The sequence below is a fragment of the Oncorhynchus kisutch genome, linkage group LG10, assembly GCF_002021735.2.
Source record: "Oncorhynchus kisutch isolate 150728-3 linkage group LG10, Okis_V2, whole genome shotgun sequence".
Lineage (NCBI taxonomy): Eukaryota > Metazoa > Chordata > Actinopteri > Salmoniformes > Salmonidae > Oncorhynchus > Oncorhynchus kisutch.
In genome coordinates this window covers 15,942,845-15,969,031 of record NC_034183.2, presented here as the reverse complement: position 1 = coordinate 15,969,031, position 26,187 = coordinate 15,942,845, and the positions used below count along the sequence as shown (strand labels likewise).

Below are 26,187 nucleotides of genomic sequence, written 5' to 3'. Positions count from 1 at the left end.
CACCCTAGTCATAGACTGTTCTCTCTGCTACCGCATGGCAAGCGATACCGGAGCACCAAGTCTAAGTCCAAGAGGCTTCTAAACAGCTTCTACCCCCAAGCCATAAGACTGCTGAACATCTAGTCAAATGGCTACCCAGACTATTTGCATTGCCCCCCCCCCCTCTTTTACACTGCTGATACTCTCTGTTATTATCTATGCATAGTCACTTTAATAACTCTAACTACATGTGCATATTACCTCAATTGCCTCGACTAACCGGTGCCCCCACACATTGACTCTGTACCGGTACACCCTGTATATAGCCTCGCTATTGTTATTTACTGCTGCTCTTTAATTATTTGTTACTTTGATTTCTTATTCTTATTTTTTTTAACTGCATTGTTGGTTAAGGGCTTGTAAGTAAGCATTTCCCTGTAAGGTCTACACGTGGTATTCGGCGCATGTGACAAATAAAAATGTAATTGATTTGTCAGTCAAAACCCATACAGCACTGTGAAGCACAGAGCAATTGCTTCGACGTCATGTATAGCATATTATTGTGCAATCACTACGTTCCAATTTAGGCATTTAACAGTGCCCAAATCTGCCATTTTCCACCTGTATAAAGATACGTGTGAAGGGCTATACCAGTAACTTCCAACATGTAAAAAGAACAAGCCATGCCACTTCATGTTAATTATGTTTAATTGTGATGTCACGGGCAAGAAGTGATTGGTTTGCATGACACACAAAGAAATAAATCATTTTTGATCCTACAGTCTGTACTGTCCCTGGAGAGCCACTTGCTGTTCCAATCCTGCCCACAGGATCTTGATTAGAAGTGGATGTTACATCTCCATCCAATGCCGTTCCTGGCAAGACCTGAGACAGTGCAGTCTGCTTGCCTCTCTGCCGGCTTCGCTTGCCTCTCTGTCTGCATGCAGCATCTGGTGGACACCTGCATCAGTGCAAGTCACTTGAGAGAATAAGAGAGAGAGAGAGGCCTCTTCAAATTTACTAAATCACCATAATCTGTCCTAGAGAATTCAAACTGCAGAGCATTCTAGCCAATTTTCTAGACTTTGAAAAGGGAGCAAGAAGAAACAGTAGTGTACAGTCACCAAAGTAAAATAAATGTTAACGACAATCAGTAGTCGTAGAATTTGTCACAAGAATATCCACAAGGCATGGCAACCTTGCTCCAGTCCATACAACAAGAAACATTAGGCAGTCCAGGTCCATGCATAAGTGCCAAATAAATCTCTGTCTATTGGACCTGGGGTGGCAATAGTTTCTGTCCCTATTACAAAAAATAGCCTCATGTGAAACTGTGAGGTCTGATATGTGGATATGAGGCAGAGCCAAGCTATGGTCTCTGGTTTGGCCAACTCAGTGAATCATTCAGAGGGAGAGAGAACTGGTTCTAGTGCCATCTGATGGTTTCAGGCTAACACACACATTTAATTAAACAATGATACATTGCTGGCATGGCCTGTTCTTCCTACAGAATGGGGGTAAATTCACCCCTTTCAACAAATGAAACCATTGTTTGTTTATGAAAGCAGGTTGAGAAAGACTGAGAATGTTCTAATTTGCATAATTCGCTCACCTGCATTTCTATTTAATCAGTTCTCTCTTCATCCTGGTCACTCTATGTAACACTGGGGACAAAATACATAGAATTAAATATGGTATCTAAGTCACAGCACAAAGCCCTTTGAACAACAAAGTCAGTGCTAACAATCCATCGGATGAAATACAACATTGGGAAAAGTGTCAAGATATTTTCCCTTCACAACAAAGCCCAATGCTTCATACTGTGGGTCAGTTCGTTAGGCCATAGCAAACCAAAGAAGAGCTTTCAAATTGTATCAGACACCCAGTGCTCACTGTTCACAGAGCTCTTCGAGTTTAGATCGGTCTCTCCTGGCCCGTGAAGCAGCAGGGTGGTTGTTTTACTGCCGTGAGGGTGCAATGCTGATTGTTAACGCAGGCAAAGTGATCCCTGGACTCAGGCCCCTGAACCTGCTCTATCCTTGTAACCATGTCAGCAGACAGGTAGTGTCTGGGTCACAGGGTCAACATGGCTAGGCTGCAGCGGTCTGCATATAAATATACTGGGGAACAGGCTTTTCATTCATCAACAACAGAGCTTGATGTTCTAAAGGATTTAGTAACGCCAACCTCTGCTTAATCAGGTTAGCTCAGGGGAGAACAACTGCCCCTCTCTCACTGAAGCCACGGAAGGTTCAAGGCTGACCGCAGTATTGCTGAGATTGTTAGCAGAAAACAGGATCCCTCACTATAGTGAATAAAACAATTGTGATCTTCATGGTCAATCTTTGTCTTATTTGGAGGTAATAGATAATATGATACAAAGCAAATAACTTTATATCCTCTTTGCATGCAAAACAAAGTATTCTTCACTGTGCTAGACTGACCCGGCGTGGTCTGTCTGTCTGTCTGCCCCCAGAGAGACAAACGTACGCCCATGATCCTCTCTAGCCTTCTCTCTCTTCGCCTTGCCAGCACTCTGTCTTTAGTTGCTGTGAGACAGGCCGACTCAAGCCAAGGCCTCCACAATTCATTACTATAGGAACAAAAGCCAAAGCAGTAGACAAAGCCGTCCAGACCAACCCAAAGCAGCTCCCACTTAACACACACATCACACTTCACAGTGGTCTCTCTGACAGACATACATACAAATGGCCAATTCAAGGCCTTATTTCTGTCCTTTTAAAAATAAATATGCTCAATAATAATATCTCTGCCCTAATTTCTAAACCCTCTAAAAGGCTTCCTATGGTTATTTCTTTATCTCTTGCGGTTAGACGTCGCCACCTTTTCAGGACAGTAAAATTAGATGGTTTCAAGATCAATTACCTCAGAAATTATACTGTGCAATTTTTTTGGGACAATTTCATTCATAATCCAGTCTGTCTCCTACGTGACATTACTTTGATACAACTCACAAATGTAATAGCGCCAAAGAATGAACAGCTATAATCTACCATTGGGCAACAAAATCACCTGTCTCGCTGGCTTCCAGCCTCCTCACACTGGTTCTGTCTGGCCAAATGTCATAAAAAAAAACTTCTCTTTTCCCTGAACCAATCAGTTCTGAATCTGCATACATTTCTGTCCAAATGAAGAGAGGCGAGCCAATGAACAGCCTCCCTCTACCTATTCCTCCTGGTCTCCAGACCTGCTCACGCACATGACAATCGCCTTGTAAGAAATGCCAGTAGAGAGGCAATCAGCCATTGTAATTAGGCTGCTTGCCATCCCTGAGCTGTCATAATTCAGACTGGGCTGGAAGCTGGGAGCCTTGGAGGCTAGGAGGCTGAAAGGCTGATAGGCTGGAAGCTAGGAGGCTCGAAGCTCGGAGGCTGGAAAGCTGGAGGCTGGGAGGCTGGAAGCTGAGAGGCTAGGAGCTGGGAGACTGGAAACTTGGAGGTTGGGAGGCTGGAAGCAGACCCAGCTGTTGCTGACTGGGCTCACCACTGACTCATCCAAACCCCAACACAGGCCATTCCCTCTCTCCCCTCTCCCTCTCTCTCCTTCCCTCCCTCTTCCCTCTGTCTCTTCTCCTCTCTCAGAGGGGGAGACAGCAGCATTGTTTGTGTGGTGGGAGAAGGGGCTGACTGCAAAATTAAACTCTCCCTCCCTGTCCCTCCTTCTCCCTCTCTCTACCCAACCCCTCCCATACTGCTCCCTGTCTCTCTACCTCCGTCCTTCCCACTCCCATTCTCTCGACCTTCCTCTCTCCCATATCGCTCCCTGTCTCTCTACCTCCCTGTCCATCTACCCCTCTCTCTCCCCTCCCTGTCTCTCTACCTCCCTGTCCCTCTACCCCTCTCTCTCCCCTCCCTGTCCATCTACCCTTCTCTCTCCCCTCCCTGTCTCTCTACCTCCCTGTCCATCTACCCCTCTCTCTCCCCTCCCTGTCTCTCTACCTCCCTGTCCCTATACCCCTCTCTCTCCCCTCACTGTCTCTCTACCTCCCTGTCCCTCTACCCCTCTCTCTCCCCTCCCTGTCTCTCTACCTCTCTGTCCCTCTACCCCTCTCTCTCCCCTCCCTGTCTCTCTACCTCCCTGTCCATCTACCCCTCTCTCTCCCCTCCCTGTCTCTCTACCTCCCTGTCCCTCTACCCCTCTCTCTCTCCTCCCTGTCCATCTACCCCTCTCTCTCCCCTCCCTGTCTCTCTACCTCCCTGTCCATCTACCCCTCTCTCTCCCCTCCCTGTCTCTCTACCTCCCTGTCCCTCTACCCATCTCTCTCTCCCCTCCCTGTCTCTCTACCTCCCTGTCCCCCTACCCCTCTCTCTCCCCTCCCTGTCCCTCCTTCTCCCTGTCTCTCACCCCCCCCCCCCCCATTCCGCTCCCTGTCTCTCTACTTCCTCTATCCCATATTGCTCCCTGTCTCTCTACCTCCCTGTCCCTCTACCTCCCTTTCTTCCCCTCCCTGTGGTATAAAGTAACAAAGTAAAAAATACTTTGAAGTACTACTTAAGTCGTTTTTGTGGGTATCTATACTTGTTTGTCAACTTTTACATAACTACATTCCTTAAGAAAAAAATGTACTTTTTACTCCATACATTTTCCCTGACACCCAAAAGTGCTCGTTACATTTTGAATGCTTAGCAGGACAGAAAAGGGTCCAATTCATATACTTATCAAGAGAACATCCCTGCTCATCCCTGCTGCCTCTGATCTGGCAGACTCACTAAACACAAATGCTTTGTTTGTAAATTATGTGTATGAGTATGCCCCTGGCTATCCGTAAATAAAAAATTAAATAACAATTAAATGGCGCTGTCTGGTTTGCTTAATATAAGGAATTTTAAATGATTTATATTTTACATTCAACTTTTGATACTTAAGTATATTTTAGAAATTACATTTACTTTTGATACTTAAGAATATTTAAAACCAAATACTTTTAGACTTTTACTCAAGCAGTTTTCTACTGCGTGATTTTCACTTTTACTTGAGTAATCTTCTATTAAGGTATCTTTTCTTTTACTCAAGTATGACAATTGGGTACTTTTTCCACCACTTGTTCCCTCCCGTACCACTCCCTGTTTTTCTCTACCTCCCTGTCTCTCTACCCCCCCCCACGCCTCGCTTCCTTTCTCACACTTTCTTTTTTCCCCACTGCACTGCAGACATTTGTTTTCCAAACTGCTTGACTGATAAGTACATGAGCAACCGATGGCCTCAAGGTTCTTTCTGATTTCAAAGGCAAAGTCTTAAATTGTGGAAATTCACTTCTCAAAAATAAAAAATCAGAACCAAAACCCTGCACCACGTACTAAACATGTCCACTTGACCAACATCTAAATCCTTTAAAAAAGGGTTTTCTTTAAACTGCCTCTAAAACTCAGGAATTCTCCCTGTGCTCTGGATGGATGCAGACTCAAAGATCTAGCTCAGTTTACCTTGGAATTCTGAGCTAAACAGGAAGCTATGGCAGCATTCTACTGAGATGTATTTTATTTGTTTACAGGGCGTGGTTGACTTAGGAACTGGCTTTGCCTGCTGTATCTTTAAAGGACCTGAAGTTTTCTTGGGCAGTAAAACAAATAACTGTGAGTTCAGCCAAAATAGACAATAAAGCAGAATGGAGAAACTCGGGCAATTCAGTGCAGAGGCTCATTTTTCCAAAATGATTCACATTGGAAAGAAACGCATTTCCCTGTCCTCAGATGAGCTTAGTGTGTTCTCTCTCCCCCTCTCTCTATATTTCAATTCAATTCAACGTGGCTTTATTGGCATGGGAAACATTTGTTTACATTGCCAAAGCAAGTGAAATAAACATCAAACAAAAGTGAGAAGAAACAGAAACAACATAAAAACTTGTATAAATGAACAGTAAACAATGCACTGCACTAACAAAGGTTTACAAAAGATAAAGATATTTATATTAGCAGCTATGTACAGTGTTTTAGCAATGTGCAAATAGTTGTAGTATGAATAGTAGGGGAAGATAAATAAACAGATACATATTGGTAGTATTTACAATGTTGTTTGTGCTCAAATGTTTTCCATTTTCTCATGGCAACTGGCCACAAATGTTGCTGCTGTGATTGCACATTGCAATATTTCGCCTAAAAGATACGGGAGTTTATAAATTGTTGATTTTTTTTCAACATCTTGTGGGTCAGTGTGATCTGTGGGAAATACTGTATGTGTCTCTAATGTGGTCATACATTTAGCAGGAGGTTAGGAAATGCAGCTCAGTTTCCACCTCATTTAGTGGGCAGTGTGCACATAGCCTGTCTTCTCTTGAGAGCCAGGTCTGCCTACTGCGGCCTCTCTCAATAGCAAGGCTATTCTCACTGAGTCTGTACATAGTCAATTATTTTCTTAATTTTGGGTCAGTCACAGTGGTCTGCCACTGTGTACTCTCTCTAGGGCCAAATAGCATTCCAGTTAGTTTTTTATGTTCTATTTTTTGGGTTCCCAGCAAACCGGGACCATTCCCGGAACAATAGCTAAGATTCCAATTCAGTTCTTGTTAGGATAACATCCCAAAAACATTTAAAACGTGTTTTGAATTAAATATCATTGAAATGTTCTCCTAACATTCACTAAAATGTTGTGCACAATATCTGTAACAACCACCACAGAACGTTCCCCAAAGGTTCTCATTAGGATTCCAGGTAATGCAATAACACAATGTACCAGTAATGCTTTCCCAGCAAACCAAAATGACTTCTGTGAAAGCTCTCAAAACTTTCACAGAAGTGCAAATGTTCTCATAACACAAAAACTGTCCAGTCATGCTGATTATTATACAATATTTGTATAAAGCATTCACCTGATGTTGCAAGAACATTCCCAGAACACATTTTGGCTGTTCTTTAAAGGTTCACAGAATATTTCATTAGGTTGTGGGAACTGTCTGGTTGGAACATTGTGGGGACATCACAAAAGATATGTCCCCAAAACACTGTCCAGTTGTGCGGACGATTATACAATTCACCTGGTGTTACAAGAACGTTCCCAGAACATTTAGCTAGACTAACTAGACTATCTTACCTGTATACATCATGGTTGGACGCTTCTCCCTGTCACGGATGCCATGGTTGCCCTTAGTTTGAAGATGTAATCCAGCAAACTGGCGCAGTGGTCTAAGGCACTCCATCTCAGAGCAAGAGGTGTCACTACAGTTTCTGGTTCAAATCCAGGCTGTATCATAGGGTGGGGCACAATTGGCCCAGTGCCGGAGTAGGCTGTCATTGAAAATAACAATTTGTTCAATACTGATGTGTCAAGTTAAATAAACATTTTAAAAAGTGTTTTCACCATCTCCTTAGCTAACATAGTCTAATTCTACTCATTTCAAAACTCGGTCCTCCAGTAAGTGGAGAGCAACACTTATGCAGTTCTACTAAGCAATATATTTTTAAACAGCCACGTTAGACATGATTACCTACACATAATAACCAGCTCAAATAGACATAAGCGTGCTATACAGCAGACCAATCCGAACTCATCTCTCAGCATGTCCAGCCCACTCATTATCTAAGCCAATCATGGCTAGTGGGAAGGTTGCTGACTTTTCTGTGGCTAAATCAACCAGGTACGTAATTTAACAATTTTATTCGTATTTACAGATGGCATACAAGTTTGTTATTAAGGCACATGAAAGTTCACATGTTCCAGAAGGCATTTATGCAAAAAACGCATAACAAAATAATAAATAAATAAAAGATTACATTCAAATGGTTCTCATGTGAAGTAGTGACTCGCAACATACGCCTAGTTTCCTGAAACAGGCCACATTTGAAAGGAAATTCAATATAAGGAGATTGAGAAAATGCTGGCGTTTGATTGATAATATGCAGACGAAGTCGAAAAGAGAACACACAGAAGGCTGTTATAAAACACCTATCTATGGATTCCATCTTCAAACTAAGGGAAACCATGGCATCTGTGACAGAGAGGGAAAAGCATCCATCCATGTTCATGGGTAAGATAGTCTAGCTAGCTAAATTTGATATTACATGTCTCTAATTTTGTCAGAAAGTTGTTTTCATTTCAAGTTAAAGTGTACTGTTAGCTAGCTAGCTAACATTAGTTGGCTGGCTCACTAGCTAACATTACGTGTATGATCTGTGTTGTGATATTATTCGTATTTCAGAGCCATTTGCATTGCTAGTTATAGTTTAATGTTAGCTAGCCAACATTGAACCTGGTTGGTTAGCTACCTGCAGATTCATGCAGGGTAGTAACATTATGAGTTGGGATTATGGTTCATTGTTTAGCTAGCTAGCAAGCTACATGTCTAAACAAAATAATTTTGCACGACCAATTTTTCAGTTTTTGATTTGTTAAAAAAGTTTGAAATATCCAATAAATGTCGTTCCACTTCATGATTGTCTCCCACTTGTTGTTGATTCTTCACAAAAAAATACAGTTTTATATCTTTATGTTTGAAGCCTGAAATGTGGCAAAAGGTCGCAAAGTTCAAGGGGGCCGAATACTTTCGCAAGGCACTGTACATATATGAATTTCCATTGTCTTCTTCATTGACATTTAATGGAAGATAGGCCTACTTAAATGAGGACTGATATCAAATATTAATAAAATATGACCTAATTGCGTGTCAAAATATTAATATTCAAATGCGTGTAAATGAATGCATTTACAGTTTATATGCTACGAATATTCCAACACAAAAAACTTATTTCTCTCTAATTTGGTGCACAAATTTGTTTACGTCCCTGTTAGTGAGCATTTCTCCTTTACCAAGATAATCCATCCACCTGACAGCTGTGGCATATCAAGAAGCTAATTAAACAGCACGGTTATTACACAGGTGCACCTTGTGCGGGGGACAATAAAAGGCCCCTCTAAAATGTGCAGTTTTGTCACACAACGCCACAGATGTCTCAAGTTTGGAGGGAGCTTGCAATTGGCATGCTGACTGCAGGAATGTCCACCAGAGCTGTTGCCAAATAATGTAATGTTAATTTCTCTACCATATGCCGCCTCCAACCTTGTTTTAGAGAATTTGGCAGTACGTCCAACCAGCCTCACAACCGCAGACCATGTGTATGGCATCGTGTGGGTAGGTGGTTTACTGATGTCAACATTGTGAACAGAGTGCCCCATGGTGGCGGTGGGATTATGGTATGGGCAGGCATTAGCTACAGACAACAAACACAATTGCATTTTATCGATGGCAAATTGAATGCACAGAGATACCGTGATAAGATCCTGAGGCCCATTGTTGTGCCATTCATTCGCCTCCATCACTTCATGTTTCAGCATGATAATGCATGGCCCCATGTAGCAAGGATCTGTACACAATTCCTTGAAGCCGAAAATGTCCCAGTTCTTCCATGGTCTGCACACTAAGCAGGCATGTTACCTATTGAGCATGTTTGGGATGCTCCGGATCGGCGTGTACGACAGCATGTTCCAGTTCCCGCTAATATTCAGCAACTTCGCACAGCCATTGAAGAGGAGTGGGACAACATTCCTCAGGAAACAATCAACACCCCAATCGACTCTATGCAAAGGAGATGTGACCAACAGTTCCATTTTTGTATTCCCAGTCATGTGAAATCCATAGATTGGGGCCTAATTTATTTATTTGAATTGACTGAATTCCTTATATGAACTGTAACTCAATAAAATTGTACCCCTTTTCTCCCCAATTTCATGATATCTAATTGGGAGTTACAGTCTTGTCCCATCACTGCAACTCCCGTATGGACTCGGGAGAGGCGAAGATTGAGAGCCATGTGTCCTCTGAAAAAGAAGCATGCCCAACTGCACGCTTAACCCGGAAGCCAGCCGCACCAATGTATCAGGGGAAATACAGTACAACTGGCAACCCTGTCAGCGTGCATGCACCCGGCCCACCACAGGACTTGCTAAGGCGCCTCAAGCACTGCGATGCAGTGCCTTAGACTGCTGCGCCACTCAGGAGGCCCATAGGTTTTATTCTTTAACCATAAATCCTGTCAGAAACGTAGAATTTAAACTAACTGTAAAAATAGTAACAGTGTGTTAACATTGAATGTTGAACTTTGAAAAAATGCAGCCAATATAATTCCAACTGAGACACTTGATATGGTCCCGCCTGTTATATTTTTCATGATTTGACAATGAAAAGTGATCCCAGATCAGCACTGATAGTGTTGGATACCTTGTAAATATGGGCCCAGAAGTATGCAGCATAATGTATAAAGAAGATGAGTGAAGTGCAGTGGAGGCTGGTGGGAGGAGCTGTAGCAGGACGGGCTTATTATAAAGGCTGGAATGGAATAAATGGAACAGTATCAAACAAATGGAAATCGCATTTTTAACTCTTCTCCATTAATTTCTTTCCAGCCATTACAATGAACCTGTCATCTGATAGCTCCTCCAACCAGCCTCCACTGGTGAAGTGACGATGAATAACCCAGTTACCAGTATTTCCCTGGGTTGGTTATGTCTAAGAAAGCATGGCGTTCTTGATCGATCATACTGCCATGGCTATATACTGAAGAAAATAAATGTGCGTGAGCTTCCCTGGTGGTACAGAGGATATAAAAACTAGTTTGAGGAACTAAACATTGCAGGTTCAAATCACACATTTGCAGATTGTAAACATTTGAAATGTCTGTATGATTAAATGCTGTCCAAATGTCCTATGAGTTAAATTAAAAGGCTGTGTGTCTATATCACCTCATACAGTGCCTTGCGAAAGTATTCGGCCCCCTTGACCTTTTGCCACATTTCAGGCTTCAAACATAAAGATATAAAACTGTCTTTTTTTGTGAAGAATCAACAACAAGTGGGACACAATCATGAAGTGGAACGACATTTATTGGATATTTCAAACTTTTTTAACAAATCAAAAACTGAAAAATTGGGCGTGCAAAATTATTCAGCCCCTTTACTTTCAGTGCAGCAAACTCTCTCCAGAAGTTCAGTGAGGATCTCTGAATGATCCAATGTTGACCTAAGTGACTAATGATGATAAATACATTCCACCTGTGTGTAATCAAGTCTCTGTATAAATGCACCTGCACTGTGATAGTCTCAGAGGTCCGTTAAAAGCGCAGAGAGCATCATGAAGAACAAGGAACACACCAGGCAGGTCCAAGATACTGTTGTGAAGAAGGTTAAAGCCGGATTTGGATACAAAAAGATTTCCCAAGCTTTAAACATCCCAAGGAGCACTGTGCAAGCGATAATATTGAAATGGAAGGAGTATCAGACCACTGCAAATCTACCAAGACCTGGCCGTCCCTCTAAACTTTCAGCTCATACAAGGAGAAGACTGATCAGAGATGCAGCCAAGAGGCCCATGATCACTCTGGATGAACTGCAGAGATCTACAGCTGAGGTGGGAGACTCTGTCTATAGGACAACAATCAGTCGTATATTGCACAAATCTGGCCTTTATGGAAGAGTGGCAAGAAGAAAGCCATTTCTTAAAGATATCCATAAAAAGTGTTGTTTAAAGTTTGCCACAAGCCACCTGGGAGACACACCAAACATGTGGAAGAAGGTGCTCTGGTCAGATGAAACCAAAATTGAACTTTTTGGCAACAATGCAAAACGTTATGTTTGGCGTAAAAGCAACACAGCTCATCACCCTGAACACACCATCCCCACTGTCAAACATGGTGGTGGCAGCATCATGGTTTGGGCCTGCTTTTCTTCAGCAGGGACAGGGAAGATGGTTAAAATTGATGGGAAGATGGATGGAGCCAAATACAGGACCATTCTGGAAGAAACCCTGATGGAGTCTGCAAAACACCTGAGACTGGGACGGAGATTTGTCTTCCAACAAGACAATGATCCAAAACATAAAGCAAAATCTACAATGGAATGGTTAAAAAATAAACATATCCAGGTGTTAGAATGGCCAAGTCAAAGTCCAGACCTGAATCCAATCGAGAATCTGTGGAAAGAACTGAAAACTGCTGTTCACAAATGCTCTCCATCCAACCTCACTGGGCTCGAGCTGTTTTGCAAGGAGGAATGGGAAAAAAATTCAGTCTCTCGATGTGCAAAACTGATAGAGACATACCCCAAGCGACTTACAGCTGTAATCGCAGCAAAAGGTGGTATTAACTTAAGGGGGCTGAATAATTTTGCACGCCCAATTTTTCCGTTTTTGATTTGTTAAAAAAGTTTGAAATATCCAATAAATGTCGTTCCACTTCATGATTGTGTCCCACTTGATGTTGATTCTTCACAATAAAATACAGTTTTATATCTTTATGTTTGAAGCCTGAAATGTGGCAAAAGGTCGCAAAGTTCAAGGGGGCCGAATACTTTCGCAAGGCACTGTATGTGAATTGCCATTAAATCTGGAGAGGGACATATCCCAATCTGCTTTCTTTAGCTTTAAGGAGCTACGAATGATGTGTTAATATTAAGTCCCAAAATAATAACGTTCTTGAAATGTTCTGAGGACCGCCAAGGTAAAATGTATATTGTGTTAACATCAATGAACTGTTATGTTAAACAAAACAAATATGCTGTGAATATCATAAAAACACACTTATTTGGAAATTGTGCAAATTGGAATATTCTGTGCAACATATCACAAAAAATATTCTTACAACATCCCAGACAACTCCCATAACTTACTTAAATGTGCTGGGAACCTTTAAAGAACTTAGACCAGGTGTTCTGTCAACATTCTTACAACATTATAAGAATGTCCTATGCAACCTAACTTAAACATTTACAAACATCATCACAACTGAGAATATTATGTGTTTTGGGAACCTATCTCTTGTAATGTCAGCACAACTGGACAGTTTTAATGTTTTGGGAACATTTATTTGGTGATGTCCCCACAATGTTCCCATTAAAGAACAGACTAAATGTGTTCTGGGAATGTTTTTTGTAACATCAGCTGAATGTTTTTTCCACCCTAAAAGAAACATTGTAGGATCATCTGCACAACTGGACAGTTTTTGTGTTTTGGGAACATATCCTTTGTGATGTCCACACAATTTTCCCACCAGACTGATCCCACAACCTAATGAAACATTCTGGGAACTTTTAAAGAACAGAGAAAATGTGTTCTGGGAACGGTCTTGTAACAATATTGTAGAATCAACCTCATAACTGGACAGTTTGTGTGTTTTGGGAACATACAGAGGCTTTGGAAAGTATTCAGACCCCTTGACTTTTTCCACATTTTGCTACTTTACAGCCTTATTCTAAAACGGATTCAATAAAAAATAATACCCCAACAATCTACACATAATACCCCATAATGACAAAGTAACAACAGGTTTTGAGAAATCTTTGCTAATAAAAAACAGAAATACCTTATTTACATATGTATTCAGCACCTAAAGAGTTTCAGACCATGAAAAACAACATACTCTGGTCTGATGAAACCAAGATTGAACTCGTTGGCCTGAATGCCAAGAGTCAATGCTGAAGCATGGTGGTGGCAGCATCATGCTGTGGGCATGATTTTCAGCAGCAGGTACTGGGAGACTAGTCAAGATCGAGGCAAAGATGAACAGACAACAGAGAGATCCGTGATGAAACTATGCTCCAGAGTGCTCAGGACCTCAGACTGGGGCAAACATTCACCTTCCAACAGGAAAATGATCCCAAGCACACAGCCAAGACAATGCAGGAGTGACTCCGGGACAAGTCTCTGAATGTCCTTGAGTGGCCCAGCCAGAGCCCGGACTTGAACCCGATCAATCATCTCTGGAGAGACCAGAAGATATCTGTGCAGCAACACTCCCCATTCAACTTGACAGAGCTTGAGAGGATCTGCAGAGTGAGAAACTCCCCAAATACAGGTGTGCCAAGATTGTAGTGTAAATGGGATATTTCTTTCTTTTTTTTTGCAAAAAAATCTTATGGGGGTGTAGATTGTGTGTAGATTGTTGTAAAAATCCATTCCGAAGACACTGTATCTTTTGTAATGTCCCCACAATGTTCTGACCAGACGGTTCCCACAATCTAATGAAACATTCGGTGAACCTTTTTCATGTGTTCTAGGAACATTCTTGTAATACCAGGCGAAATGCTTTATACAAATATTGTATATTCAACCACGAAACTGGTTATGAGAACATTTACCGCGACCTAACGAATGTTACTTGTGGTGTTGATGTTTAGGTCGAGGTAGGTAAAGTTATTTATGTAGTTTAGGGCAATGGTGTCTAGATAGCATTTGTATTTGTTGTCCTGGCTACTGGTCTTTTTTTGGAAGACAATTATTTTGTCTCAGTGAAATTCACTGTCAGGGCCCAAGTCTGTCAGAATTTGTTTAGAAAATCTAGGTGCTTCTGTAGGCCCTCCTTGGTTCGGGACAGAAGCACCAGATTATCTGCAAACAGTAGACATTGGATTTCCGAGTCCACTAGGGTGAGGCCAGGTGCTGTTCTAGACTGTTCTAGTACTCTCACCAATTCATTGATATACAGTATATGTTGAAGAGGGTGGGGCTCAAGCTACATCCCAGTCTCACCCCATGGCCCTGATGTCACGGTTGTTGTAATGGACGGACCAAGGGCTCTCTATGGTCAGAGCGTGACAGTACTCCTCCTCCCAAAGGTGCGGACTCCGGCCGCAAAACCTGAAACCAAATGGAGAGGGTAGGGGGGGGGGGGGGGTGTCGGTGGAGGCTCCGGTGCGGGTCATAGCCCCCGCCCAGACCATGGATCCGTCCATGGATTTGCGCTGGACTGGGCACTGGCACAGAGGAAGGCTCCGGCCTTGGAGCGGGACTGGACGCTGTGCCTGGACTGGGCACCGGCGCAGAGGAGGGCTCCGGCCATGGAGCTGGGTTCGACACTGTGCCTGGACTGGGCACCAGCGCAGAGGACGGCTCCGGCCTTGGAGCGGGACTGGACACCGTGCCTGGACTGGACACTGGCGCAGAGGAAGGCTTCGGCCTTGGAGCGGGACTGGACGCTGTGCCTGGACTGGGCACCGGCGCAGAGGAAGGCTTTGGCCTTGGAGCTGGGTTGGCCGCCATGCCTGGACTGGGCAACGGCACAGCAGAAAGCTGCTGCCATGGAGCAGGATTAGACACCGTGCCTGGACTGGGCACCGGTGCAGAGGAAGGCTCCGGCCTTGGAGCGGGACTGGACATGGTGCCTGGACTGGGCACTGGCGCAGAGGAAGGCTTCGGCCTTGGAGCTGGGTTGGCCGCCGTGCCCCCCCACCCGGCCCCCCGCGTCGTTGCTGTCCTTCCTGAGTCCTCTGCGACTCCCGCCAAGGAAGGGTCTCGCATCCACTCATGATCTCCTCCCATGTCCAAAACTCCTTTACCTCATGCACACGCTGCTTGGTCCTCTTTTGGTGGGATATTCTGTCACGGTTGTCGTAACAGACGGACCACATCTTTATTACGGTGAAACTTCAAACAAAAAACAATAAACCAACAATGAAAAACGTGACATCAGTGGTGCAACAAGCACAAACACAAACACAATATACCACAAAGCAGGTGGGAGAAAGGGCTTCCTAAATATGATCCCCAATTAGAGGCAACGATTACCAGCTGCCTCTAATTTGGAACCATACAACCCACCAACATAGAAATGGTGGTGGGTTGGTGGGTTTAGGTCACCCTCTGACCTAAACACCATAGAGAACCACGGGCTCTCTACAGTCAGTGAGTGACACCTGAGGAAAGATATGTGTATTTACTGCCAATTTTAACTGCACACTTGTGTACATTGATTTTATAATATAATATGTTGTTCCCCAACACCCAGTAGCATTGCATTGTTATAATTGTGTTGTTTGCTCTATAACCTGTTAGTTCATAGGCCTAAGGCCGAGACAATAAGAAGACACAGTGGCAGAATACATTCAACCACACCTTTGTTTCGTTACAAAACCATAGAGCAACCTCTGAAGTCCACAAAGCATATTGCGTGTAACAAACAAGTTACCTTGACCTAAAGCATTGTCCAGCAAGTTAATGTTTCCGACATTTTCGGAGTACTAAACAACTATTGATTTAGAACCACAAAGAAAACAGGAACTTCCTCCACTATTCCAGCACCATTTTAACTTCATCATCAAATCACCTCTGCTTAGTCTAATACAGTGATAACTAAAAGACGCCAGAAACAATTTAGTCCAATCAACATAATCTGAATATGATGTGGCTGTCCATGGTTCTGATTTCTGTGTATGTGTGTGTGTGTTTGTGTGCTTTTGTGCAAGTAGAAAATACACATTGACCCAACCTACTGGTAGAGAAACACCAATGCCATCCTCCTCTCTTTCATGTTGATGAAATGGCCTGTGAATCTGTCACACAGTACACACTTTTAGTTTTTATTGTCCTAGGCTACTTGGCTAAAATGCTTGCTCGCTAGCCTAATTTCCTTTCATGGGTAACTATGAGCCAGATAACATTAGCCTACAACATCTAGCTACATATTGAACTTCCATCCTTTCAGGCTGGGTCACAATGTATGAATTTATGGTTGGATCAGAATCCCCGTTAGTCCAAATCCCAAAGCTAGCTAGCCACCGTAGGACAACGACACAACAAGATGCAACAATTCAATTTTTTTTGTCAATGACGTTCTTCTTTTGATGTGATTGGTGTGAGGCCAAATCCAAAATGGCTTCCCTTGACACTTTTTTTGGGGTGCGCCAGGACCATTCACGGAGCTCACTCAGTTTAGCTCAACGCTGATTGGCGATTATTTTATGCTTTTTTTATCAAGCGAGGCCAAATGCTCGCTGGCTTTCCTTGAATTCAATGCTACGGGCAGCAACAATGTCATACTTTTTGTGACCAGAGAGCATTAAATAGTTGGGCTACACATACAGAGAGCATGTTTCGCTTGCCTGGATGCTTTCTCCGGTGAGATACACTACATGGCTAAAAGCATGTGCTCGTTGAACATCTCATACAAAAATCTTGGGCATTATTATAGAGTTGGTCCCACCTTTTCTGCTATAACAGCCTCCACTATTCTGCGAATGCTTTCCACTAGATGTTGGAACATTGCTGCGGGGACTTGCTTCCATTCAGCCATAAGAGCATTAGTGAGCTTGGAGACTGATGTTGGGTGATTAGGCCTGGCTCGCAGTCGGCATTACAATTCCTCACAAAGGTTTTCGATGGGGTTGAGGTCAGGGCCAGTCAAGTTCTTCCGTACCGATCTTGACAGAGCATTTCTGTATGGACCTCGCTTTGTGCAAGGGTGCATTCTAATGCTGAAATAGGAAAGGCCTTCCCCAAACTGTTGTCACAATGTTGGATGCACAGAATCGTCTAGAATGTCATTGTATGCTGTGGCGTTAAGATTTCCCTTCACTGGAACTAAGGGGCCTAGCCCGAACTATGAAAAACAGCGCCAGACCATTATTCCACATCCACGAAACTTTACAGTTGGCACTATGCATTCGTGCAGGTAGCGTTCTCCTAGCATCCGCCAAACCCAGATTTGTCCGTCGAACTGTCAGACGGTGAAGTGTGATTCATCACTACAGAGAATGCGTTTCCACTGCTCCAGAGTCCAATGATGTCGAGCTTTACACCACTCCAGCCGACACTTGGCAATGGTGAACTTAGGCTTGTGTGCGGCTGCTCGGCCATGGAAACCAATTTCATGAAGCTCCAGACGAACAGTTCTTGTTCTGACGTTGCTTCCAGAGGCAGTTTGGAACTCGGTAGTGAGTGTTGCAACTGAGGACAGACAAATTTTACACCTGTCAGCAACAGGTGTGGATGAAATAGCCGAATCCACTCATTTAAAGGGGTGTCCATATACTTTTGGCCATGTAGCGTACATTCAGCCTCTTGCAAATTGAAGGAAAACTACAAAACACAGAGAGCTGAAAGATAAATTATATTATATGTTATTTTCTTTTTTCTTGGTACATTTTTGGGGGAAGCCTGGCTTTCCTTGACATCCATGAATACACGTCACTGCCAACACTGCTTTCCATCAATTTGTATAGTAGACCCTCATGCCAAATTGAGTCAAAAGCTTTTTTTTTGTCAAAGAAGCATGAGAAGACTTTGCTTTTGTTTAGTTTGTTTTTCAATAAGGGTGTACAGGGTGTATACATGGTCTGTCGCATGGTATTTTGGTAAGAAGCCAAATGATGATGATACTGCAGCTGAATTTTTACGAGATTGCTGTTGCCGCAGATTCCACTGTAATTATTGGGGTCAAATTTGTCTACAATTTTGTGGATTGGAGTACCAGACCATGGTTCCAAATATTGGGGAAGATGCCAGTGCTGAGTATAATGTTGAAGAGTTTAAGAATAGTCTATTTGAAATTGCGGTCTGTATATTTTATCATTTAATTTAGTATACAGTACCATCCGCACCACAGTCCTTTTTGGGTTGGAGGGTTTGTATTTTGTCCTGTAGCTCATCCATCTCACTGCCGGCCCCTACAAGGAAACGATGAGGAGGCAAACACACACACACAAACACACACACACACAGGAAAGCCTATACTGCAGATTCTTTGCTTGCTGCAGAATTAGGTCACACACATAAAGCCCTGAAACACAGACACTCATTTACTACTTTGTAAAGTCATTTTCAAAGTCATAGGAAAAACCACCAGGATACCCAGAAAGAAAAACACACAGAGTAAAAACCATGCCAACGTAACACTAATCGCCATATATAAGTGTCCAGTACTGTCGGTACAGTAACTAGTTATACTGTATGTGCTGAGCATTGACTTTCCACATGTATTCTACTTGAGCATTACACAACACCGAGACAGATGACTTTAGGAAAGGACAGCGGGCTGCACAGAGGTTGTGCCCCACCAGTCAGCTAAAATCAACAGTCTAAGTCTGGTCTATGTGCTTGTCTGAAAATGTTCCCTGACACTATTCACCTGCTCGGTCGTCACTCTGTATGTCTGTTTTTCTTCCTGCGGCCCACACAAAACACAGAACATGACATAATACAGAACATCACTAGACACGAACAGCTCAAGGACTGAACTACACAAATGTAAAATAAGTTTGCCTGTCTGCCAGTCTGCCTACCTGTGTCTGTCTGTCTGTCTCTCTGCCAGCCTGCCTATCTGTGTCTGTCTCTCTGTCTCTCTGCCAGCCTGCCTGTCTGTCCCTGCTCTCCACTGAAGAGGTTGAATGTAAATTACTGGAAATAATATTATACGGCTATGAAAGTTAAAAGCCAAAGTAGAAATAATACATATATCAATATCTCACACCAAGTTATTAACATCAGTTAGCCATCAACTCAAATAAATTCAGTGACTGCTAATTGTTTGACAACATGTGTCTTGACTGGGAGTTTCCCACCTCAGTTGATAGGTGAGTTTAATGCTCATGAGAGAATAATCTTTGTAATTATATGAAGAGTCCAACTTTTTATGCAACAGATTCCCCTCACCCATTCCTCTGTTGCCACAGTATTAAAGGTCATGTCAAATGTTAATTGAGAGACAAATCTGAGAGACAAATCTGCTGTCTTATAGCTCATCTCATGCTTTTCTTGTTGCAGTTGTAAAGCAAATGTCCTGCTATTCTACACATTTTGCCATTGCTTATCAAATCAAAATAAAATGTTATTGGTCGAGTAGACATACTTTGCAGATGTTATCGCATGTGACATGTTCAAATGCTTATTATGACGTGTTCATATGCTATCTGGGGGAGGTGACCTCTAGGGGTCTCTCAACCCAAAGTATTTCTTTATGATACTTTTCTGGGGTGGGTTGGGGGCTCCCTGGACGTTGGGGGTCACGGGGCATGTGCCCTGTTTGCCCATACGGTAATTTGGCGCTGAGGTACACCATGTATACCTACCTGTACACTGTATATCAAACTTGTATAGTGTACTTCAATCAGAGGAATGGTCGACGTGAAGTTGCAGGTCCTTCTAACAAAATATTTCATCACATGCTTCATACAATGAAATACTAAGTAAATTAAATACATGCATCATTTAACTAACCTTGTACAGAATCTAAATACACACCTCACACTTTTTAAACTTTACATTTGCACAGAGCATAGTTAGCCAACCTCAGCATATTGTGTTTGGTTACAAAGAATATCCTATACACCATAAACTACCAGAGAAGGAGCATTATGAAGATCTTGAATGTTGCCATACTATTTTCTTATAGGCCTATTTTACGAAGGAAATTAGTCAGAGAAACAATTATTAAGCTTCATTAACTGACATTTTTTAAACAGTCAGAATCCTGGACACCAGTGAATTAAGCAAGACCTCAACAACTAATGAATCACATCAGCAAGAGGCCATTGCCATTCTCATAATGCAATATATTATAATAGCCTACATTATTTTAAATGAGGAGAGAAGGTTATTCCACCACCATCATATATAAGCCTTTGGTTCAGCACTAAATATCTACATATTGCAACACTGTATTTCAAATCCATCTACATAAAAAAATGTAGGCCGAATTTTTTTAATGCTATTTAAATACCAAACATGCAAAAGTATATATCAATGTCCAATGACAAGTTAAATAAAAAATCTAATCACTTACAATTTGTCCGTTGTTGTTTTCAGGTCTCCCATACGTAAAAGGACGTCATTTTACTTTGTTGGACTTGTAGCGCATGTAGAGTACTGTAGAGAAGCGAAAGAAGTCTTGTGTTACAGCCTCGTATTTCCCTGTCATTGCTTCGCCGCGTTTGACACAGCAGAACAGTGTGTTCTGCACGTAACCAAAGTGACTGACACCCACTAACGACGACCGACGATATGGAACATGTTAAAAGGACGGGGGTTTAATCCCGGGGAAAGCTTCTCATTTTTGCTATTCCGATCCCGCTTTGTTTGCACTGTCAAGCGGAGTGGACCTGGTGTAATAGCCCACGAGCAGTGAATCGTGCACCGGCTAGCGACACTGAATCATAGCCTGAAACTGCTGTAGTCACTTTATATAGCCTGCAATCTATGGTCACTCCACACAGAGTCACACATGATAAGAAAAAGTTATTTTTTACATCATCAGGCGACCAATGGAGATGTGGGGTGGCCTACCTGAGCAAGATCATGCCCTTCTCTGAATGAAAGCGACCGTTTTTAAAATAAATATATAAATATTAATTTATGCATATGGTAGGCCTGGGCTAGTAGAAAAGGCTATGTTGCTATGTTTGTCCATGCAATGGCCATTGATTGACATCTACAGACGAGTACCCTTGCAAAGCTGCACACAAAATATTAGATCAAAGTTTCTGCGCCAAAAAGACTATGAATAGCATAATTACAGCACACACACACACACACACACACACACACACACACACACACACACACACTACTGCAACAGAAGAAGAGGCATATTTAGTGTTCTATAGGTGAAACTGAAAGGCGGGAATATTGCACCTGTTTGCAGAACATGCTTCTCACAGCATGTGTTGCCATGCCATATTTATTTTTCAGTAAACAGTGCAATGGTTGGTTATCTCAGACCAGACTATTTATTTTATCCTTGTTCCCTTCTTTTTAAAACATCAATGCATATACCTTCGTAAAATAATAGTTTACCTGTCACATCTCTGGGATACACTACACATCAAATATGTACATAATGCTTTTTCCATTAGATTGTATTTAGGCTATTCACGTAGGCCTAAATCCTGTCTAAAAATGTTGTTAATGACAATGGCTATACAACTAGCCTATTAATTAAATAGAAATTAATTCTGCCATGTGTCTCAACAATATTAGGCAAATTGATACACTAAATAAACCAAATCATTATTATTTAGGACTATGCATGATTCTTTTCACATTATTGATCCCTCTCCCTTTCAAAACACATCTGTTTTAGGGACTATGGTGTCATACCACTTATGTTAAATTAAAGCACCATTTTCATTTCCTTGTGCCCAGAAACTCTCTAGTGAATAACGTGATTTGGTTTATGAGTTGGAATGCTTTAAAAATGTTTTGTGAAGGTATGCATATCAAACTGCTGCAGTTGCAGAGAAATTATTCTGATATAACTATTTTGACCAGGACTTGCTTACTCACAAGGGTCCTGAGATTTCCTGAGATTTTCTGAATCACTGTGTATGCGGGATGGCCGTAGATAACACAGGGGAGAGGGGTGGGCCTGGAAACAGAAGGGCTATGAGACAGGTTTAATCCTAGACACATAAAAAGTGGGATGTATACGGAGGGTGCGAGGCAACAGAAGACGAACAGCAGAGGGTTAAGGATTTAAGAGATGGGGAAGGGGCCAATAAAACAGGGAGTAGGTTTACAGGACTCCATCCAGAGGGGTAGATCCCAAGTGGACAGCTATACCCTCTGCCTCAGACAATAGCAGGGAGCAGTGGTGGTCCGCCTGTCGCCAATATCTGGAGGTGGTCTTGAGAAGAGTGGACCGGGCTCTCTTCCAGGTACGACGACAGCGGCGGAGGGGGCAGAGAGTATTCTGACTTCTTCCTCTTGCTCAGGGAAGAGCTGGGGCTGATATCCCAAGGAACACTCAAATAGGCCAGTGGTCGAGCAGGGAAGGGTGTTGTGTGCATATTCCACCCACACGAGTTGCTGGCTACAGGTAGTGGGATTGGCGGAGATGATAGAATGAAACACCGTCTCCAGGTCCTGATTGGCTCCCTCGGACTGGCCGTTAGACTGGGGATGAAAGTAGGAGAGTCTTATTCTGCCCACACACAGTGCAGGTGGCGTCGAACCAGAATGGCAGGAGAGTCTACATGAATGGGCCCATTCCAGGACCGGAGAATGGGCAGAGTCCGGAACAAACATCCGGTTAGCCGGGAATGTTTGCCTTACAGACCCGGCCCTCTATACCCCAGATGAGTGTAGCCACCAGAAAGGAAGTAGGGAGGATGGTCTCAGTGTCAGATAGTGTAGCAACAGGGCTATACAGGTGTGAGAGTGCGTCAGGTTTGACATTCTTGGACCCAGGGTGGTAGGAGATAAAATGAAAATTAAATTAAAGCGTGTGAATAACAGGGACCATCGAGCCTGCCTTGAGTTGAGATGCTTGACAGTGAGGAGATATTCCAGGTTCTTATGGTCAGTCCACACTAAGAATGGAAGTTCTGTCCCCTCTAACCAGTGCCTCCACTCCACCAACGCCATCTTATCTGTGAGTAGCTCTTGATTTCCAGCGTCATAGTTCCTCTCAGCAGGGTTAATATGATGGGAAAGGAAGGCACAGGGATGCAGCTTTTGGTCCTGGGTAGAACGCTGGGACAGCCCCCACTCGGACGTCCGAGGCTTCAACCTCCACCACAAACCGACGGGAAGGGTCCGGATGGATTAAGATGGGAGCTGTAGTGAATCGATGCTTGAGGTCCGAGAACCCCAGGTCAGCTGCTGGAGACCACATGAAAGGAACCTTGGGAGAGGTGGAACACTGCGGGAGCGTTGGTCAGTCCGAATGGCATCACCAGGTACTCGTAGTGACCGCTAGCCATATCCGAACCAAATGGTAGGCGTTCCAAAGGTCCAACTTTGAGAATATGGTAGCCCCCTGGAGAGGCTCGAAAGCTGAGGAGATGAGTGGTAGGCGGTAACATTTTTTAACCTTGATATCATTAAGGCCCCGGTAGTCGATACACTGACGCAGGGTTTTGTCCTTTTTCTCCACAAACAAGAACCCTGCGCCAGCGGTAGAAGTAGATACTCCGAGCCGCAAGAGAGTCCTTAATAATGTACTTCTCCATAGTCTTGGTCTCCGGATCCAACAGGGAATAAATCCGCCTCCGAGGCAGTGTAGTGCTCGGGAGAAGGTTGATGGCACAGTCGTAGTTTCGATGCGGAGGAAGGGATGTGGCGCGAGCCTTGTTGAAAACCTCCTGGAGGTCCTGGTACTCTGCAGAAACGGAGGAGAGAGCCAAGGCTTTACCCAAGCCTTCAGAAAGATGTTCTGGGGCAGGCTGCGCTGACTTCAGACCCATGATACATCCAGTAGCCCAGTTGATCTGGGGATTGTGCCTTTGGAGCCATCAAAGCCACAAGTACATACGGGGATTGGATGAGAAGGAACTGTATAGACTCACTGTGATTACCTAACACTCGCAGGTTGATAGGAATCTAAGTGTGGGTAACTCTGCCAATAGAGCACCCATCCAGTGCAGTGACATCTATGGGAATAGAGAGGGGTAGTGTCCATCAATCTCCGACATCAGGGTAGTGTCCATAAAACTCTCATCGGCCCCAGTCAATGAGCACCCGGAGAGATTTGGACTGGTCACCCCACAGCATGATGGCACGAAGAGGGGTACGAGTAAGGGGAGATTGGAAACTCCCGGTATGGCACACCAGTGTACTCGTACCTACTGATAAGCCTGGTCTTTTAATGGACAGGTAGATATGTATGTCCTGTAGTACCACAATACAGACAGCATTTGGTGCTCAGTCTGCACAAGCGTTAAACAGGAGACAATCTAGTCCTGCCCAGTTGCAAGGGCCCCGGAGGAGACAAGTCGACTACCCTCGTGATTCCCGTCGGATTCTCTCGGCCCTGTAGACTTCAGGAACTTCCGGGATTCCTCTGAGAATCTTGGACGAGCGAGTGTGACTGGGGACAGACGTCCTCTCTCTCCTACATTCCCGTAGCTGCCCATCAATCCATATGGTCAAGGCTACGAGAGAGTTGAGGTCCATGGGCAACTCCTGGGCTGCGAGCTCGTCTTTAACTACCTCTGATAAATCATGAAGGAACGTGTCGAACAGGGATTCCGGGTTCCAGGCACTCTCGGCGGAAAAAGTGCAAAAATCCAATGCGTAGTCTGTCCCACTACGGAAGTTTAAACGCAGTTGAAATAGCTTCCGAGCAGCCTCTTTTCCAGACAACGGAGAATCGAACACCTTCCTTACCTCTGCTACAAACTCCTCCAGACTGAGAAAATGGTGGATTGTTGCTCCGTCACCGCCGTAGCCCAGGCGATTTCTCTCCCGGACATGAGCGTTATCATGTACGCTATCTTCAAGCGATCTGAGGGATGATGGAGCACTGGGAGAGGAACGCCCAGCAGGTTCCTGGATCTCTAACATAGTGCTCCGGGAAGAGGTAAGCTGGATTCACGGAAAGCCGAGGTAGGCTGGGAAGAAACGCCATTGGTAGTGGGTTTACTGAGAGTCTGGGAGGTTACCGTAGTGGCTTGTTGCCTGGTAGATAATCCACAAAATTGCTCCAGTAATGCATTGAAAGCATGGTCATGGTGTTCTGCCAAAGTCTGAAGGAACTCCTTGTGTCTTCCAATTGTGGCTCCTTGGGAGGAGACAGCGTTGCGGAGCTGGTCAGAGTCTGCTGGGTTAGTCAGGGCCAGTTCATACTATCACGGCTCAGGATATGACCCAGATGCAGACACAAGAGGTGGATAGTTAGATACTCAGAATATTTATTATACAAAGAGGCAGGCAAAGGGAAGGTCAAGGGCAGGCAGAGGTTCGTAATCCAAGGCAGTGTCAAACAGGGACAGAACAGCAGGTAGGCTCAGGGTCAGGGTCAGGACAGGCAGATAGGTCAGATCCGGGAAGTCTAGTGAAACAAACTTGACAGCAGGAGAAACGGGAAACACCTAACAAGACAAGACGAACTGGCACAGACAAACAAAGAAGCAGATATAAATACACAGGTGATAATGGGGACAAATGGGAGACACTTGGTGAGGGGTGGAGACAAGCACAAGACAGGTGAAACAGATCAGGGTGACAGTTTTGAAGTAAACGGGGCATGACCCATGACAACACAGTAAGCTACAGTACTATTTCAGACCAGGTAGTTATGATATTATAATTTGTGTGACTATTACTGTGACTTTATACTACTTTATTGTCAAAAAGATTGAATTTGTTATAATTCATAACCACTGTCAATTTCCACTCAAACCTTTTAGGACTTGCACTATAAAGGAACTGTTATACTTCTTATTTGAAAAGGTTGCTACTATTTACAAAATGCCTATTTATTGTTTGTTTCAATACTCTATTTTCAGTAGCAACATTGATTTAATTAAAATTATTTGGGCTATAATTCAATTGAATTCAAACACCCAATAAACTGCACACTAAATAACCACGAGTGGTCCTCTTATCTGGACAAGGGGGGCTGAGAGGAAAACTTGAACAGTCACACGAATAGTTTCACCTTGCCTACAGTAACCTAACCTGGCTGTAGTGCGGCACGACCAGCCTCTTTAAACTAACCAGGGACCTGAAAGACAGAAAACACAAGCCCTAGCTGACTTCTGCAGGAGGACAAGTCCAAG

General features: G+C 43.5%; 1 long non-coding RNA gene across 1 annotated transcript; it reads right to left on the bottom strand.

Annotated features, from left to right (window-relative positions):
- Window positions 1-523: 523 nt before the first annotated feature.
- Window positions 524-20,821, bottom strand: LOC109897465 (uncharacterized). Its single transcript, XR_002256211.2, has 3 exons — window positions 20,472-20,821; window positions 1,592-1,643; window positions 524-958 (listed from the first exon to the last, which is right to left on the bottom strand). It is a non-coding gene; the product is annotated as an uncharacterized LOC109897465 (long non-coding RNA).
- Window positions 20,822-26,187: the final 5,366 nt, after the last annotated feature.